We start from the raw sequence: 14,113 nt of genomic DNA on the forward strand, positions 1-14,113 counted from the left end.
AATAAATAAGGCTACAGTAACTCTTTCTTAGAACTAGCAGATATAGTGCTGGGTTTTATAATCTAGACTCCTGACTTTAAAGCTTGTTTCAAGTACTAATAATCATTTTGTTTCTGTAATACATTTTGCTTGTATTACATCCAGCTGATGGATCCTGTTCAGGGTCTTAGATGTATCTGTGCAGTCACTGCCCCCTGAAAAACTCCTCTCACAACAAAAGAAGGCAGAGAGACTGCCTCTAGTCCAACCACAGATTACATTCTCTTAAGAAACTCCTGATCAATAAAATCTTAACAATGGTAGAAATGAAGATGGCATGAATGAATGTCCTGTGGCCTGATTTCATCTGCCCAGGCCTAAAGTGGGGGCTAAGAATAAGAAAGGTGGCCTTTGACATCTGGGAACAAATCTGTACTGTCAACTAGGCCTTGATTTTCTCCTATTGAACATAAACAATTTTTTTAATTTCAAGATTTTATTTATTCATTTGAGACAGCGTGAGCATGCATACAAGCAGGGAGAGGGGCAGAGGGAGAGGTAGACTCCCTGCTGATCGGGAAGCCCCACACAGGGCTCCATCCCAGGACCCTGAGATCATGACCTGAGTAGAAGGCAGATGCTTAACTGGCTGAGACACCCAAGCACCCCCAAAATAAACAATTTTGTATAATATCAGCATCATAAAAGGCTACATATTACTATATGACTATGATGGTTCAAGAACAAAACAAGGTCACTCTGTAATCATGCCTAAACACAGAGGAAAACCTGAACACTGTCCAAACAACAAAAATAACCCAAACATTCCTTTATGCTGCCAAATGAGTGACTGCTTTCCCAATTACAGCTTTGGCCCTATTCTATTTCCCTCCTTCTAGATAAGATTAGCATAACCAATCTGGAGCAAAGTCCTGCTTCCGTAAATCTTCCTGAAAATGACCAATAACAGAATAATAGGCCCGAATCTGTAAATCTTGATAGTTTCCTACTGAGATACCCCATGGCTCCCCATGATGTAAGCTCTTACTCCTTACAAAGATTCATAATCCCAAATTATTCAACCACAGATGTGGCTAGAGAGCAATGACACTTTTAAAAGACTTAGAAGAATTCCCAGCACAAGGTAAGTGCTTAATAAATGTGACCTGTTGTCATTATAGGAAAGAGCTTATTATAAGCTAACATCTATGGATTTAGAAATCAGGGGCACCTGGGTTGCTCCACTGGTTGGGTGTCTGACTCATATCATGCTCGGTTATGATCTCAGGAGTCCTGGGATGGAGCTCTGTGAGTCCGGCTCCACGCGCAGCAGGGAGTCTGCCTGAGATTCATTCCCTTTGCTCCTACTACTTGCTCGCTTGCTCTCTCTCTTTCTCTGAAATAAATAAATAAATATTAAAAAAGGAAAAAAGAACTGCACTATCTTGGCCAAATCCCAGAATTTTCTGAACTTCATTTCTTTATCTGTAATGTGAGTTATAGCAACATTTCCCTGCAGAAAATTGAGTATTATTAGATGAAGACCTTATTTAATATTAATTTCCTTCCTCCATTTATTTTATAAAATTCATACTCTATTTCTAGGAGAGTAGGTGAACTTTCAAAGGAATAATACATTTGTTTTTAGTTGTCTCATAGATACCCACAACAAGCACAAATAAAGAAACCTTTTAAACAGGGGGATTATTTATGCACAATCAACTTTTAAAATATTTTTCAGGGGTGCCTGGGTGGCTCAACGTTAGGCATCTGCGTTTGGTCCTGGTCATTAACCCAGGGTCCTGGGATTGAGCCCCACTTCGGGCTCCTTGCTCAGTGGGGAGCCCGCTTCTCCCTCTCCCATTCCCCCTGCTTGTATTCTCTCTCTCACGGTCTCTCTCTCTCTCTCTCTCTCTGTAAAATAAATAAATAAAATCTTCTAAAAGGTAAAATAAAATATTTTTGCAAACAAACTACTGCAAATTTGTGGGGGAGGGTAAAGAAATGAAAGACTGAAGGTATAGCTTTTTCCTTGGCCAAGATAGAAAAGACCAGAACCAGAAAGAAACGTTTCTTAGAGACTACATGGCAAGTTATATAGAGCCATCCCTATACATATTTAACACATGGTTGGATATCTTAAAAATTCAACTTATATGTAACTTCAACAACCATTCACTGCATAAATAAAACTGTTCTTGAGGGTAAACATTCTTTATTAGTCAATGCACTAACAGAGGACATTCGACATGAGAAGATAGTAATATAACCTTTTTCCTGCTTTTTGAGCTTAGGTCTACTATGAAAAAAAAAAACAACAAAAAACAAAAAAGAAAAAGAGCTTTTTTAAAAGCCCTTTTCCCCACCAAGGGTTGAATAAGAGAATAGAGGGGGTGAAAAAAGACAAGGACAATAGGTCATATTCAAATAAAATATCAAAATAGAAATATGTGTTCTGGAACTAAATCAGTGCCTGTATTACACAAACACTTTAACTGCTTCAGGTATCTTTAGGTTTACTGAAGGATATTATATACTGTTTTTTATGAGACTGACATTCTTCTCCAAGGGAAAAAATTCAGAATAAAGGGCTAAAATGAAAAAAAAAAATAAGAGTAAAGAAAACTGTGTCCAGTGGAAATCAATTTTCAGTATATTAGAAAACATCTAGTCAGTTTGCTTAATCTTGATTTTTTTCCATTTGGTTACTTAGAAAAACACTTAGTGGAACTTTAACCTCGTAATTTAAATTACCTCAATTTCTGATGAAAGCAAGAGAGTGAAATATCAATTTATGGATATACTAACAAAATGGGTCAACTAATATGGACTAATCAGGAAATCACTTAGAAAACAGGAAATGTAATTGAGGAGAAATTTCGTTGGAATTTATTAGTGTATTTTCACTCATCTGTCATTTTGTGATTTCTGGAATATTTTTTGGTACTTATATTCTAATATACTTAAATATATATTCTATTTGTAAGCACATACAATTTTACATTCCAACATTAACCATTTCATTCAACGTATTCGTTTCAATTAAAATTCATTATTTATTTGCATAATTTTAAATGTAGATTTTGCATTTTTTAACTTATACATGCCATAACTATTAAATTATTCTCTTTCTTAAAGTTGATTATTGAGTTTATAGCCACTTACTGCTCTATTTACTGATTTTCTTACATATAATGAAAACAATGCATGTATCCTATTGGTTTTACCACATGTGGACAGATTTGAATTTTTTAAAAAATAGCAAAACTTTGGTATTGGTTTGTGACACTAATTATAGTTTGGGAGGGCTGTAAATAGTTAGGTCTTTAAAAAAATTCTCTAAGGAGTATGTAAATGGGAAAAAATAATTAATCTTTAATGTGTGTGTTAATGAATCTCAATAGCCAACCAGGTATGCAAAAAGTCAAGTTTTATATTTTGTAAAATGACATTATTCCTCACTCGGTGACTCCATTCCATCAGCCTATTGAGAAATAAAAATAACTTCAGTTCTTCCTGTGTTTCTCCTTCTTCCTCCTGGAATTGACCAGGAAATTGATTAGGAATTTAGGGGTACCCCTCAGCTTGACTAAACCTTAGGCTTCCTACTTACCCTAGGCCTCCTTCCCTCCCATTTATTCAAGCATTTGCTTCAGAAAACTTTAATTAATTTTTTTTCTCTGTCCCTTGGAGATGTAAATGTTTTTAAAAGCTTCCTGACAATTTTATACTCCAGGAATGTCCTTCTCAAAAACCTAGCACCATCCTTTTGAAGATGAGGTTGGTAACACCCCTATCTGCCTCTCTCTGTGACAGAGCAAGAGCTTACCTTCCGTGGGAGCCAATTAGCAAGCACAAATGGCCTCATTACAGAGGAAAATATCTCAAACACGAAATAATTCGATGTGCTCCTCACATCCCATTGATCACCCCTCCACTGATGTCCTCCATTATTTTTCCAGTAGCTCACCCCAGCACTTAAAAACCTTTCTACATTTGGGCCACCTAGGTGGCTCAGTTGGTTAAACATCTGTCTTCAGCTCAGGCCATGTCCTTGGGGTCCTGGGATTAAGCCCCATGTTGAGATCCCCACTCAGCTTGTCCCTCTCTTTCTGCCCCTCTCTCTGCTTGTGCTCTTTCTTTCTAATGAATAAATAAAATCTTAAAAAAAAAAAAAAACTTCCCACTCTTCATTCTTACACACAATTAGATACCAATATCTTTCACTTACTCTTGAAAATTACTTGTCCTATCACACTTGTTCGGTAGCCCACCTACACATGGCTACATCATTTTTATATTCTTCTCACTAGAATGCCCCTGGATCAGTTCAGCATGCAACAGAAACCAATCTGGTCCACTTACCCAAAAGTGGCATTTGTTGAAAGGATCATGAAAGGGTGTGCTTGGGGCTAAACAGCCAAGAGCTGCAGCATCACGTTGCAAGAATGACCAACATTTTTGCCTCTCTATTACGCACAGACATTATTACTACCCCTTGCCTTGACAATTGCACTGACCTGGTGTATTGCTGCCTCTGCTTTCCCTAGAAATAGGAAATAGCTCCTTTTGCTATTCATGCTGCTGCTGATACTATGGAATGCCACTCATTGCCAGATTGGATCCAGGGTGTACCTGACTTCCTCATGGTAGACTTGTAGAGTATGTGCTTATTTCCTAGCTGCAAAGAACCCTGGACTATGAGTATTTTGCATTCAATAGTGAGGAATGAGCTCTGCCATATAAGCTGGAAAATCCCAAAATTATTGGGATGTGTTTTAGATGCTAAACTCTAGGATAATGACAAAACCCATGTAAATTCCTTTTCCTTTCAACCTTACATAAAAATCTAACACTACTTACTCCATTATCTTTTCACACCTTTGCTTCCAAAAATCTACCTGGTACAGCGATATGAATGAACCTGGAGGATATTATGCTATGTGAAATAAGCTAGACACAGAAGGACAGATACTACACAACACTTACGAAGAATCTAAAATAGTCAAACTCATAAAAGTAGAGAGTAGGATAGTGGCAGTGGGAAATGGGAATATTAGTCAAAGGACACAAAGATTCATTTATACAAAATGAGTAAGTCCTGGAGATTTGATGCATAGCATGGAGTCTATAGGTAACAATAACGTATTTTATACTTAAAATTTTGCCAAGGAGGTGGATCTTATGTTAGGTATTTTTATGCATATGAAAAGGAAATAATAATAATAAATAAAGAGGGTGGGAGGAAGTTTTTGGAGGTGATGGATCTGTTTATAACATAGATGTGGTTTCACGGGTATATACTTAGCTACAAACTCATCAGGTTGTCTACACAGATATGTACAGCTTTTTATATGTCAACCATACTGCAATTAAAATGGTCTAAAAAGAGAAAACTGGCTCTCAGGAACTAAGTGAGACTAATATTCTAAATGGACATCTATGATCCTCTGGGATCCACACTGTAACTTCCCAACCAACTTCCCCTATTTCTCAGCGTAAAACCTCAACTTCTATTGGACACAAATTCTAAGGCCAATCTTTTCCACATGTTCCACCCTCCGCCTAGAATGCCCTTGCCTTAATTTCTCTATACAAATCAGGGATGATAAACACTTTTCATCTCTGATGATATCTGTGATGAAAAACGGGGTCTTCCTGCAGCACTACACTGAGAATGATTAATATTGCTTCCAGGTTCAGTGGAAAGAGGACTGATTAGTGGTGTCTGCCATGCCTGCAGGAGTAGGAAGTGACTCCTTCAGGTAAGATATTCATCCTCCCTGGCCCAAACACAATTTTCAAGACTCTGCACAACTACATCCTCTTCTATTAAGCCTTGCCCATCTATTCGAGCTCAGCATGACCAATCTAATTTTAAAACTTAGCACTAATGTTTTCATATTCATTTTGACTTCTCTATCTCAGTCTCATGTACATAGCATTTATGCATGTACTATGTTTTGTAGATGGTAAATTCCTAACGGGTAGGATTTTATTCTTTCCTTCTTTTGCACATCAGCACATTAATCTGTACTCTGTCTTCAGCAGATAGTCAAGATGTTTGTTTGTTGAAGAACAAAATGCCACTGTAAACCTATCTCAGGCTTGTCTTCCTCTTTAAGATGTTGGGATCACATATTCTCCACAGTGACTCCTATGATATTTTATGTTCCTGATGTACAAGCTGGTTTCTCAAGTTCCTAACACATCCCTGGCAATGATGCTAGTAGATAAATTGGCTCAACCTCTCAAGTAAATTCCCTAAGGTTCCTTGAAGCCCAGCAGCTGCTACAAATGTGCTGTACTTGATTCCCTTGGCAAGCTCATTATGCTCACCCCGGTCACCTGTTCTCACATTGCTTTGGCAAATTCACCTGTTGTGACAAATGTTCTTTCTTTTCAGCCAGACAGTGATTCGGCAAATATCTTAATCAGGAATTTCCTCTTCTAAGTCTTTCTATGCATTTGTTCATCTCATTATTCCTCTGTGCTGAGGAAAATAATGTCTCAGATCCTAGAGAAGGGAAAATCCTCAATTAAAGGGTCTGGCAGGAGAAAACTATGGCAATGTTTTGTGAGGGTACAAGTTTTGAATTTTGAGTATGTGAGTATACTAGTTCTTGTCGACTTACTAGAAATTTGTCAACAAAGAGGGACCTCAAGGAAGTATTATATATATGTGTGTGTCTGTGTGTATATGCATACAACCGTTTTCCATTAAAATCATTAATCTTGGAGAAAGTCAAAATTACCTTTATTCCTAGCTCCAACTTAAAGTAAAATGAAAAAAATCTGTATTCAAGTAAGAAGCTGTTCAACAGTCTTGCAATTTCTCCAAAGAGCAAATGTATCTTAAGCATCTTCTGATATCCTCATTCATTTCCTTATTAAATTTCCAGCTTACTGGATATTTTCAATACCACAAAACTTTCAAATGCCTAATCTAGCAATTATTCAAAATCTTTCTTTCCAATATGATCAGTACCCAGCAAAACACATAGTTCATCCTTCAGCCACTTCAACGCTCCCAGCTCCACACAGATCTCCAGATGAGTTCTTATTTCTTCATCTTGCAATAAGTCCCTAAACCCACTTTCTGCCTACGTTCTGCTAAGTCATCACGACGTTCATGCTAAGTCACCAGTTCATACACCTCCTTTTCAGCAAAGCTTGCCTCAGATTAAAAGTGGTCCACTAGTGGGCTTGAGGGCTCAGTTAGTTAAGAGACTGCCTTTGGTTCAGATCACAATCTCGAGGTCTTGATATCAAACCCCACATCAAGCTTCCCGCTCAGTGGAGAGTCTGCTTCTCCCTCTTCCTCTGCCGCTCCCCCTGCTTGTGCTCTCTCACTCATGTTCTTTCTCTCAAATGAATAAGATCTTTAAAAAAAGAAAAGTGGTCCACAAAGTTCCCACAAAAGTTTTCTATTACGATTGCCTAGGTTTCTGAAAGTCTCCACACCTGGAGATTGTGAGCTCCAAAAAGGCAGATCTTATCCTATTCTTTATATCTTTGATACCTCACATAATATATGATACATATGATGAACTCAAATATAGGAAAGATCACTGTAAATTCATAATCACTTTTGATAGATTTTGGTTGTTCTAAAAAAAAAAAAAAAGCAAAAAACAAAAACCCAAGATAGAGATTTGCATTTTCAGCTTTATGGTATTTCTACATAAAACATAAAAAGCATAATTTTAAACCCATTACTGGACTGATGAGAGAATTAGAAATCCATAATAAAACTGAAGGCAAAGAAGGTAATTAATGATTCTGAGGTTCCTTTTTAATGTGTATATGGGGTACAGCATGAGAGGTAAGGAAGGGTGGGTCTTGGAATGTTAACTCTACCCCCAAGTCAATGAGTCTGATTAGACACCACTGAATAATGCTAAAACTTAGAGCAGTACACATTCAGTGTGACAGTGAACTTGAAATAAACTGCTGTGCAGGAAGAAAGAGCAGCAAGGGAACTTCCCTTTCCCCATATTATTACTGGGTTTGAGAGCAGATATATTCTCTCCCCATAATTTGTCCCTCCTCAAATATGTGTTCACAAATCCCAGTACTTGGATGGTTCAAAAATCCTGAAATGGAAATCTTAATTATAAAGTGACTATTGGTTAATAGCATTCCTAGGGATCTGGCAGAAGCAAAGGCAACTCCTTTTTGGATTAACTGAGTTCTCAGGGATTTATCACTAAAAAAATTTCTAGGAACATAAATTATAACACAGAATCATAATCCACACAAATAATACCATAATATCCAAAGAAACAACAGAAAGAAATGAAATGCACAAAGTTTTTAGATACTGAAGTTACTGATATAGAATATATAATAAAAATAATCACGTTAAAAAAGAAATTGAAAAATATGATCAAGGAACAAAAATCTTTCTCTAAATAACTAAAAAAAATTTTAGGAACAAAGGTAACTTCTTTTTTTTTTTTTTTAAAGATTTTATTTATTTATTTGACAGAGAGAGAGAGATCACAAATAGGCAGAGAGACAGACAGAGAGAGAGATGAGGAGAAGCAGGCTCCCTACTGAGCAGAGAGCCTGATGCGGGACTCGATCCCAGGCCCCTGGGATCATGACCTGAGCTGAAGGCAGAGACTTTACCCACTGAGCCACCCAGGCGCCCCGGAACAAAGGTAACTTCTAATAATGAAATAATTTCAACTAATAACTGAAATTAATTTCACAAATGAATTAAAAGACCAGATTAGACAGAGCTAAAAAAGATAACTAAAGAAATTCAAGGATGACTTGTAAAAACTCTCCATATTGCAGCCATGAAATGCAAGGATAAAAATGTAAAGGGTGTTATGTTAAAAGATTAAAAGACTATATTTCATTTTCATGAGTAGGAAAAATTATAAAATAATGATTCAGTCACTCCCAAATGCTATGCATATTCAGTGGCATTCCAATAAAAATACAGAGAGATTTTGGAACTTGAGTAAGCATAATCTAAAGTGTTTTGAAATGAGAAAATACCCAAGAAGGACTAAGACAAACCTGGAAAATAATAAGGAAGGAGACTCACCATGCTAGATAGTAAGACCTGACAAACATTATTATATTAAAATGATAATATAATTAAGATCATGTCTATAAGCACAAAAACCAGAGAAACAGAGCAATGAAACAGAATGAAGAATTCAAATTATAGTGAAAATATATAAAATGTATCTCCATGCCTTTACCATGGATGGATATCTCAAATATGATGTTAAGCATAAATCACATCATGAAAGAAACATCATTATTCTATTTCTATAAAATTCAAAGTTATATAAAAGTAAGTGACATATTTTAGGAATACATTCACAGGTGATGAAATAGTAAAGAAATGTAAAAGAATATGAGATACAAAATCAGGAGAATCTTACTCATGAGGAAATCGAGACAGACTGAAATACAGTCAGGATGATGTGGGAAACAAAGTCAAGAGAAAAATTATTCAATTTCCTTACTACTTACAGCCCATTGACAAGTCCTTGTAACAGGCATAGTGACATTTCTCTAGGGACTCAATTGCCTGGATGTTGACACTTTGCTAAGGGCAAAAGGCAATCTTAGCCCAAACTCCAGGATCCTGTAAGTCTATTTGAACATATAAAAATTCCTTTGGAAATTTCCTTTATCTTTACCCTTCAAAATACTTGTTGGCAATCATCCCCTAAGCATATGACCCACCAAGATACATCTGAAAGTTCTCATGACTGAGGGATTACTAAACAGTAATAAATGACCTTTTCCTAGCCATCAATAGCTAGCCCCCTCAAGGTCCTGGAAACCTTGCTTCCAAAATTCCTCAGAGACTTATGCTATCCTTAACACCTTTCTAACTTGAAACTATATAATGGACCACTCATGACCTCAGTGCAGCTCTTTCTGCCCACGAGTCCTGTCCCCATGCTTTAATAAAATCACCTTCTTGCACCAAAGACCTCTCAATAATTTTTTCTTGGCCATCAGCTCCAGACCCCATCAACATTCCAAAACTTCATCATTTGGTGACACAGATGGGAACCCTCTCATTCTAAAGAGCTTTCTTTCTGTTCTCACCTTTAGTTAATATATTATCACTTCACTTTTTTGTGTCTGCGAGATTCATTCTTCGACATCGTGAGACAAGAATCCTGCAATCCTGTAACAAGGACACAGCAGAGTTCTATGAAATTGGTCCTACTCTCTTGCTTATTTGGAGTGGTGAGATTACAGATGTTTGTGGTGGTTATTTTTTATGCCTCCATTCACATGTGTTAGAAATACTGCTTTCTCCCCTTATAATAAAAACTGAGATTTGATTTTGAATGACTAGGATTTAGTAATGAATTCAACAAACACTTATTGAGAAACTCCTGCATTCCAAGCACTGTTTCGGGTGCTGGAATAGAGCAGTAAATAAACTAGATTAAGTTTTTATTCTGTGTGGCTGACACTCTAGTTTTAGAAATAAAATGGAGAACATAATTCTTTTATTTTACTAATGAAGAAACTGAGAAATCCAAAGTCCAGATGACTTTTTAAAAGTTCCAAAATGAGGATAAATCCAGACTTAAGCATCAACTGTGCTAACACCTGTGCAGTCTTCTTTTCCTTACAAACTCAGCTATCTATATGCAGGAGAAACTCTATATAAGGGAAGCAGAAAGATGAATCAAAGGTGGAGAGATGGGGAAGAAGAGGGATACACGTTAATAAATATTATACCTAAACAAAAGCAAAAACAATACACCGAGGATTGTGTTCCTGCAAGCATTTGTCTGTTGGATGACAGCATGTACTTTCATTTCTGAAAAGTCCTTATAAAAGGTCATCTCCTGACAAACACAATCATTAACATCTCATTTTCATTTTAAATGGTGACAGACACTAAAATATTCCTTTCAATACCCCTAATTAAATGTGAGTAATTTAGCATCAATGATTAATCGATAATAAATCAAAAATAGCAAACTGCCTACGTGGATGAACGTATATATTTTTTTAGTAATGACCTAGTGCCAAGAGTAATACCTTCTTTTTTTCTTTTATGCTTCCAGGCCTAAGTGATAATTGATCAAAGCAAAGAGGTCTTTGTTAATTTGGAAAGAAACAGATCTGGTTTACACCCTATATTAAAGACAGGATGCGGATCATGTATTTAAGCATCTTTAAAATGAAGGTGCATAAAGCACAAATAAGTACTTGATATTCTGTACAGATGACACATACTGGTGAATAGCAAGAAAACCTCCTATGCCATAATGTGTAACTCCACCTCTATCCTTTTTTCTAGGAATATCAGTGCTACTTACAAAAATACAATAACTCATTAATTAAAGATTTAATGCAATATTCTCAAGGCTATTTTGATTAGTTACTCCAAAGAGCAATCAGTTAAGAAATATTGACTATTTTCCCTTGAGAAGAATAAATAATTATTCAATAATTGCAGCTTTTTTAAAACCAGCAAGAACATGAATTTATAACAATGGTTATAAAAGACATACTACATCATGTAATACATATTTACACAACAGGGATGGGAGACAAGGAGACAGGAGAGAACTGGAGACAGTGTCAGGGGTGAACACAACCACAATGAAAATCCAAATAGTTAATCGATGTGGCTTTCTCTGAAAATGTCTTGAAATTTTATTTTTATAGAACTATAAAAGTGTATCATGCAAGCTACAAATTATGCATGTTATTAAGTGAATTTAAAAGAATTGATTCAAAAGTCCTTGAATCGGTCATAGTTTCAAATTATTCAGCCACTCAAAAAAATGCTTCTTATTAATAAAGTCTATTATTTTTCTTTTTGTCGTAAATATAAAGGTGTTTGTGTTGTCAAATCATCTCCTCTTCAAACCCATTCTTATAGAGATTCATAGAGATAAATAATATGGTGTGATGTGACCCAGAATTCAAAACTACCGAATGAAGAAAGTACAGGATATGGTTTTAGCTTATTTACTATTTCTAATAAATAAACCTATAAGTCCTAGAATAGATTAAGGAATATGGCTTTCTAAAAATCATACAGTGTTAATGACATCATCATTTATGCTCTGAATTAAAATGACAGGATTACCAAAAAACTATATAGGTACTTTTTGATCTGGAAATATAATTCATTAGCTCATAGCTCAACTAGTCAGGGGTGGTTATAATATTTATTTCTATTTTATTTAAGTCTGTGTCATCTGTATTGCCAACTATAGACCCCAGTATGTCAGTCACTTAATATTACATCCTATCCTTTGGGAGAGTTGAGGTTTTCATATGCTAGTTGAATCTACTAACTCAACAATACTTAGTTCTATCTTATTAAAACTCAACATATTCCCACACGGCAGTGACTCCTTTTTTCCATAGTATTCTACATGTTTCATGGAAAGATGAATGAGACGTTGCCACTGGCTCTGTGATTCTGACATCCCATTTAGTGAGAAAGACAAGAGCATGAAAAAAATTCTCACAATGTATAAAGTGCTTTATTCAAAGTACTTTGAGAAATATAGTATGGCAGATACTGTACATTACTGCACATCCATGGTTACTCCTTTTCCTTATTAATTTCTTCCATAGAGATCTATTAGCCAAAAACTGATTATTAAGCTAAAAACCAATTAACTAGACCCATTGCAGACAGGAATTGCTTTGCTATTCAATTCAATGAAATGTAAACAGAGGAATGCTGTTTCCTTTTCTTTTTCCTCCTCCCTGATGTGAATGTGAAGCTTGGTTTGGGGCCATCTGTATTGTAACCATAAGGATGACAAAGCCACATATTAAAAATGGCAGAACATATGTTGATTTCCCATGTCAATGCTTAACTACCACTCTTGAATCTCTGGGTGTGTAATATATTAAAAACCCTTACGTATTTCAGCCACTGTTGTATTGTAGGCTGTTCTGTGACACTGGGATTTGACCCTAACTGATGCAACAGTAAACAGTAAGTTAGTGCTGCTCTTGACATTAAGGGAAGGTTTCTTATCTGAAAACCTTCGTAGGACCTTGAATGTAGCAGAACTCAGAAACAGTGAGGGGAAGGAAATTTGAAAAGAGTGGAGAAAATAGCAATCTGTGTTTGAAGCATAGGTTTTGGGGAGTGAGTGCAGGGAGCTGGTTTAGGCACCTAGAGGCCTAAACCAGGTGAGCTAGAGTTTGATACTTGGGGGTCTTGTGTTTTGAGGCACCGAAGTCTGTACTTGACTGCTGTGTTCAGTGATTTGTGATAATCTCCCATTCACAACCATTTGCTTTAAGGCTCTGGATTAACATTTGCCAATGCACAAAATTCAAGCAAGATTTAGAAAGTGAAGTAAACTGGAAGCCAATAAGTGAGGTCAGTCACTTACAAAGTCTTGCTGTAAGCTCACATGATGACTGCAGTGGCCAATGATGATTTTTGTCACTTCCCACAAAAGGAGAGGCTTTTCCAGCCTCTCTACTCGTTTATAGAAGTCATGCTAGTTAGACTAGAAGCAGTCTATTTCTGTTGTGGCTTCCAGATCTTTATTCCTTGCACCCCTCCTTCTTCCAATGTAAATGCAAGCCTGATTCCCATAATCAGTACTTCACTGGTAGAGCAAATTTACACTGGTGTGCCTGAGAAGCAGTGAGAAGCTAATTTTACATGAGTTCTCATCTGGTTCTTTTGCCTCTCGTCTTGCCTGTTCCACCCACTACATTGTGATCAGAATGCTCTTTCAAAGCACACACTACAGATTTTCATGACTTCAACTCCTTCAATGGTTTTCTGGAACCCACAAAAACTGCTCCTGGGACCTGCTAGATAATTGAGGTAGAGCAGCCTTCTCCACACAGTCCAACATCAGCTCTCTCATTATCTTTGTTTTCAACCTGATATCTACACCAAACTGTTTGGCTTCCTGGCTTAAAACTCTTTTCTGCACCTTTGTACCTTTCCTCCACCGTTTCCCATGCATTCTTTCCCAATTTTCATCTCAGTAATTTTCTTCACTTGCTCATGGTATAATACAAACATCTCTCTATGATATGCTCTTTGCCATTACCTCCAACCTTGCCCACTTGATTGATACCACTAAGCTCCCTGTGCGCTCCTCAACATCCTACACACACTTCTATTACACACTGG

The sequence above is a fragment of the Mustela lutreola genome, chromosome 13 (genome assembly GCF_030435805.1).
Source record: "Mustela lutreola isolate mMusLut2 chromosome 13, mMusLut2.pri, whole genome shotgun sequence".
Lineage (NCBI taxonomy): Eukaryota > Metazoa > Chordata > Mammalia > Carnivora > Mustelidae > Mustela > Mustela lutreola.